Raw genomic sequence first — 6,621 nt, 5'->3', positions numbered from 1 at the left:
CTTGGTTTGACCCAAAATTTTCGAGTTGTGACATAGGAGGGATTCTAGATCTACATCTTCTCTTGGTACCCCTGTGTTGCTTTTTTAAAAACGTCATCAATGGTTATAGGAAGAATGGCTTCTTAAAAAATCTGCATCTTCTGAAGTTCTGTTTCAATATCTCTATCTAGCTTCGTCAATGAGTTTTTTTTAATGCAGACAAGAGCACATACGTTTATTAGTTGAAGATTTTTAGTATGTGTCTATGTATTTAAGTTCGTAAACATGAAGATTTTGGTGTCAAAAAATTAAGAATATAATGAACATGAAGATCATATGAGATTTATTTCTTCACACACACACATACACACAAACACGGAGAGAGAGAGAGAGAGAGAGAGAGAGAGAGAGAGAGAGAGAGAGAGAGAGAGAGAGAGAGAGAGAGAGAGAGAGAGAGAGAGAGAGAGAGGGTGCGGTGAAGTCCATCTTATTTTTTTATTTTTAAAAAGTTAAAATTTAATTAGAAAAATCTAAAATAAATTAAAAATGGTATAAATGTTTTTTATATGGATGAGAGACCAAACCAAACACAATATAAATTGAAACCATAAGAATCATTCTTGAAGAAAAAAAAATATTAAGAACCGAACTCAATTTTTTTGGGAAACTACAAGGACCAATTTTGAAGATTTGTCATATATAAATAATAAGTTAGATAATAAGTTAGTTAGTTTTCTTAAATAATTTTTGAAAAGTTAAAGAGTTGGGGAAGATTTGTGAATGAAAAGCCGAAAAAAAGTAATAAATCTTTAAAATATTAATATCTGGTCTCGTATATATGTAAGTATTCCATTAGTAACGAGGCTTTTTAAAAGATTTATTTTATAAAAAACCTTATTTATTATTTATTAAGTTTTTTTTTTTCGAATTAAACTTTAACTTTATTTATTTATTTATTTATTTTCTTCCTTAAAATCCGCAACATTTTTTTGTAGAAAAAACTATAAATTTTTAATTGTTTCCGGAAAAACCTTTAAGTTTTTTAGTTTTTCGAAAAAAAACCCTCTCATTTTACAAGTTTTTTTTTTTTGAAGAAAAAAACTACTAAAAGGGTCGGGTAAAAAAATAGAAAAATACATGGCCTTTTCAAAAAGAGGAAAGAAATAAAATTCAAGTTTAATATGAAAATAAACACAAATTATAAAGTTTTTATGAGATTAACTTTTTTTTTTTTTTTTTAAATATTGTTTGACGGATACTCTTATTTAGTTGCCCGTCAAGTCAAATATCATGATTTGTAGGCCAACATAGAAATTTGCAGAAAAAAATGAATATACTTAAACTACAGACACTACAAGAAAATTTCAATTTAGCTACGGAAAAATTCCATAGCAAAAACATGAAATTCCGTAGCTAAAGTCAAATAACTACGGAATTTGCTACGTAAATTTTCAATTAGAATCTGTAGTTTTATTTCTTGTAGCAAACTGTTTAGCTATGAAATTATAATTCCGTAGCAATTTTGTTATGATATTTTTTACGACATCTATCTGTTGCAATTTGAGTTCCATAGCAAATTCCGTAGCATTTTTCCATAGCAAATTCTGTAGCAAGTTTTCTGTAACGAATTCCGGAACAATGTTTTCGTAGCATATTCCATAGCTATTTTTCCGTAGCTAATATCGTAGCGATTTTCCATAGCCAATTCCGTAACAATTTTTCCGTAGCAATTTTCCTAGTAATTTTTCTGTTGCAAATTCTGTAGCAATTTTTCCGTCGCTAATTCCATAGCAATTGTTCCGTAGTTAATTCTGTAGCAATTATTTCATAGCTAATTTCATAGAAATTATTTTGTAGCCAATTCCGTAGCAGTTTTTCTATTGCAAATTCCGTAGCAATTGTTTAGTACCATTATTTTATAAAATTCGGTTATTGAATTCAACTATTTATATCAATTTATAAATAAACAATTAATATAAAACCAAAAGTAGTATTTCTATAGAAACTATAATAATATCCAATACATCAAAATGCTACAAATTAAACATAAAATGTTATCTGATACATAATGTTATCAGTAAGCAACCTGGAAGGCATAATAAAATCCAACACCAAATTGACCAATCAAATTGTTGTCTGAACCATCATCTTTGCTATTCTTTCAAGTACAACCGTTAGTTCAAGTATATTATTTATAATTCTCATAATAAAATATTTATATATGTTAATAAAATCATCCACCTTGTATGGAAATTAATAATTTTTCATTTAAATTTTCAATTAAGATAAGCTCAGACGGTCTGGTTGGGCCATCAAGCGGTGTTGCACTCCTTCCTAAGCCTCTCTCTTTCTTCAAGTTCTTGTTCTCTTTTCCTCTGCCTTTCAGCTATTTCATCCAACTTCGCCCTCCGTTTAGCCTCCTCTTTCTTGCGCCTTTCAGCCTCTGTAATCCCAAACAAACCAAGTGTATCGATAAACAAAAATAGATATTTATTTTTTCAGCTTTACATAAACTAAATTTTTAGACCTAAATGATATTTTTATGCAATTTTGGTCCCAAAACAATTTTATTGCAATTTCAGTCTTTAATGGCGCTCTTTTTAACGTATTTGAGGTTTTTGTAATGTTTATTTGTTTAGTATTAATTATTTTTGCAATCTTAGGCCCAAAAAGCAAATTTGGTCCTTATTTGAGGTTCTTGTAACAAGTATGGTCCTTATCCAAAGTAAAAGGGCTCTTTTGGGCCCCTAAGTTAAGTTAATTAGAATGTTTCTAATTTTGGTCATTTTACTTGAAAAGGAAGGGACGAGCCAAAATTAAAAAAATATAATTTACAAAAAGAAAAAGTAAAAAGTAACCTTCACGTTTGCGGGCTTCTTCTTCCTCACGAAGCTTGTTGAGCCTTTCTTTTTCAGTCTTCAAATAAAACAACATTTTCCTTTTTAGGTCCCTTTCCTCTTTTTGTGCCTTGAGGATTTGGCCAAGTCTTTCCTCTCTCTCTCAGCTCTCATTCTATCATACTCTGCCTTTTGTCTGCTCACAACTTTTTCCTCAAGTTCCATCTGTGCACATACATGAGTATTTTATAAGAAAATATGACAAGATATTACATACAAATTACAATAAAAAATATAATACAGACCTTATGTTCCATAACACGAGCAAGTCTATACTTCTCCTTCAGATCTCCTTCATGACACTCTCTACTCAGTTCAACCTCAAGTTGCATGCAAAAAAAAAAAAAAAAGCAAGTAAACTTGGGCATTTACATCTTTTTTTTATTTTACAAAGTAAGTAGATTACCTGTTGTTCGTGTTCATGGCGGAGTTTCTCTTCAGCCAAAGTGCCAAACATCTTTGGAAAGAAGCTTCAATGAGAGGTGCAGCCTCTTCCCTTTTGGCTCTTTCAAAATGATCCATGGTCTTGATTAGTTTTTGCATCTTCTTTTCCATTTCTTGCCTCTCTCTAACTTGCTCCTGTATTGCCAACTCCATCAAGGATTTCTTTGTCACCTTCTCCTAGAATGTCACAACATAAACAACCAACAATCATCTGCATGAAAAAAGGACCAATCTTTCTTCTTTTCTTTTACTTTACTTACCCTTGCAGTGTGTCGGATTCAAAACCCTTGGGAAAAACAAAACTAGACAATATAAGTATAAATAAATTAAAAAAAAAGAGAGAATCAACAAAATTATGCAAATTAGACTCACCAAGTCACCAAGTATAATTGCACCTTCATGTGGTCAACTTTCATAGCAATGAAATTATGCTGGACAGAATCAACATAGATCCTCTCTACAGCTGAGAAGTCAAAGAAAGGAACCATTTTTGATAAAGTCTCAACTTTCATTGTTTGGTACACTTAGGACACCTGATATGGAAATTCAAATTATTAGGCAGGCTTCAACCTATTTATTTGTCAAACAAGAAATTAATCATACCTGTTGTAGGAGTCTTAAGGTTGCTACTTTTTCCAAAGCAGGAATGTACTGAGAAAGCGGCACTTCTGGTACAGTAGATGTTGAAGATATTTTTCCAGAGATTGTACTATTGATGCCAAATCCAAATGTAGAAATTTTATTTTCTAGAAGATGATACAGATCCTTCACTTCTTGAGTTACATATGTCATCACCTCTTTAGAAACCTAAAAAACAAAAATCATGTTACATACTCTGTTCTGTTTCTCGGATTCAACTCTTGAACAAGATTTATTAAACAAATTATACTAGAACATCACCGAAGAAATTACAAATTATATCGTTATAACGACAACTAAGTATGCAGAATTCAATTCTTATTCAATGTGCTTTGAATAAAAAATCGATTGTTTAACAATTTTAACACCAATCCGATGTAAAATCCTAAGTCAATTGGCTTATTGGACTACAATTGAAGTGTGTGTGTGTGTGTGTGAGAGAGAGAGAGAGAGAGAGTACGATTTTAGGTTGAGGGAGGTGAGAATTGAACGGTTGCTAGACTGGATCTCACGGACGTCCCTTCCCTCCGCCATTTGATTGAACCGTTTCTCATTTGAGATCAACAACCTCGCTACACAATCACATGTCGCCGTTTCCTTTAAGATCCCTAATTACACTGCCGATGTCTGAGATGTTCGGATCAACTTCGCCACCGAGGTCATAGATACTCCTTTCATGCGTGATCGCCTTATGCTGCTTCCAAATGTGAAAATGTGATATGTATGATATGATTTGGGGAAAATTATGTTGCTTCCACTGAAGTCAAACAGAGAAAACGAAGGAACACGGAATGGGGTTACTGTGATGATTTGGGGAAAAGTAGCTTAAGTAAAAGTAAATAATGAAACGTAATATATATAGTTTTTATTTAGGTAATTAAGAAAAAATCATAATTTAAAGAGATATCATTTTCTTCTTTTATTTTAAGATTTTTACTAGTTTCCATTTAAAATAATTTTATATATTTTGCTACGGGAAATATATTAGGTAGCTATTTAACTACGGAATAATTCGTAGAGAAATAGCCATAGATTTTGATTTCGTAGTTATTTTGCAAATTCCGAAACCGGTCGTATTGACACATAACTACGATTAATCTTTTTGTCACAAATTTCATGGTAGATTAACTACAAAATTTTATTGTGTAGCAAATTTTCATAGCAAAATAACTACGGATTTCAATTTTGTAGCTAACTAGCTACAAATTTTGATTCCGTAGCGAATTTTCTAGCCAGGTAGCTACGAATATGAATTCTATAATAAGTTCCATAACGAACTAGTTACAACCAAAAATTATGTAGCATATTTTATAGTAAAATAGCTACGAGTTTCAATTTCGTAACAAATATTCATGATTTAGCTAGGAAATGCAATTCCGTAGCAATTTTCGTAGCAAATTAGCTACGACCAACCATTTTGTAGCATATTTCATAGTAGAATAGCGACGGATCTTGATTCCGTAGAAACTTTATGTAGCTATTTAGAATTTAGCTATGGAATGCAATTTTGTAACCGTTTAGGTAGCATTATAGCTACGACAAACCATTTCGTAGCATATTATGTACTAAAATTGCTACGGATTTTGATTCCGTAAAAATTTTCCGTAGCTATTCATGATTTTTCTTGTAGTGAGAAAATATAGCGATTAAGAAAACAATCATCGTTTATTTAGAAAACAAATTTATAAAAGTTTCTTGAAAAAAGTTAAGATTAAAGGAATATGGGCCATGATTCAAATTTCCAATTGAGTCGCATGAAATTGGGCCATGTAATTAAGGAACTTCTATAAATGATTGGCCATGGAGTCTGAAGTACTCGTATGAACTATGAACTATGAAGTGTGCCCTTCTTTTAAACAGAATCCACTTCTATAAGAGATATTTGAATAATAACAAAAAGATAAAGATCATTTTGGTGTATTTATAAGTCAGTCCCACAACTAACAATGAACAGACTTGGACCTAAAATTTTATTTATGTATTCTCAACACATGCAGGAAGAAGAGAGATTCTAGTAGGATTATGTGAAACTCAGTACAAAATCTAAAACTAGAATGAAACATTGTTTTCTCGAAAGAGGTCATATGAAATGTTTTATAAAAAAACATCACGCAATTAATTTCAATGATAATCCAACCAATGATATTCTTAAAATTAATAAGTAAACAGTTGAATCACATATGAAAAACCAATCAATGATAATCCTATCTATATACAATAGATATGATAGTAGTATTTTCAAAATAAAAAAGCTTTGAAAAACTTTATCCACTTAGTCTAGAGGAAGTGGTGTCACATTTGTCAAACTAAAAGTGTAGTAATTTAGGCGTCACCTTATTTTTGGCACACCTCTTCAACATCTTAACATTTAGGTTAGGGGTAGTAAAAGAGTCAAACCTAATTCGAGCTCGGGCAGCTTGGGCTTGACTCGTTTAAAATTCATGGGACTCGAGCTCGAGCTCGGCTCGTTTCGAGCTTAATTTTCAAAGCTCGAGTTCGACTCACGGAGGATTTAAAATACTCAAGCTTAAGCTTAGAGCTCGCCCCGGTTAATAGTCAAGTATTAAGCTCGTTAAAAAGCTTGTTTGTCATCATTAGATATTTAATATTCAATATTTAATTATTCAATTATAATTTAATATACCAAATTAAAAATAAAAAT

General features: G+C 31.3%; 1 long non-coding RNA gene across 4 annotated transcripts; it reads right to left on the bottom strand.

Moving 5' to 3' along the window:
• Positions 1–1,955: 1,955 nt before the first annotated feature.
• LOC111920494 (uncharacterized) lies at positions 1,956–4,780 on the bottom strand. Of its 4 annotated transcripts, XR_008231998.1 has the most exons (8): positions 4,420–4,768; positions 3,924–4,127; positions 3,693–3,853; positions 3,581–3,606; positions 3,283–3,497; positions 3,122–3,196; positions 2,838–3,041; positions 1,956–2,422 (listed from the first exon to the last, which is right to left on the bottom strand). It is a non-coding gene; the product is annotated as an uncharacterized LOC111920494 (long non-coding RNA). The 4 variants fall into 4 exon arrangements; XR_006191099.2 differs by having other exon boundaries at positions 3,122–3,497; positions 3,581–3,622; XR_002859909.3 differs by having other exon boundaries at positions 3,122–3,497; positions 4,420–4,767.
• Positions 4,781–6,621: the final 1,841 nt, after the last annotated feature.

This window comes from Lactuca sativa, chromosome 4, assembly GCF_002870075.4.
Source record: "Lactuca sativa cultivar Salinas chromosome 4, Lsat_Salinas_v11, whole genome shotgun sequence".
NCBI classification, from domain to species: Eukaryota; Viridiplantae; Streptophyta; class Magnoliopsida; order Asterales; family Asteraceae; genus Lactuca; species Lactuca sativa.
The sequence above is the reverse complement of the archived record's forward strand: the minus strand, read 5'-3'. Positions and strand labels throughout refer to the sequence as shown.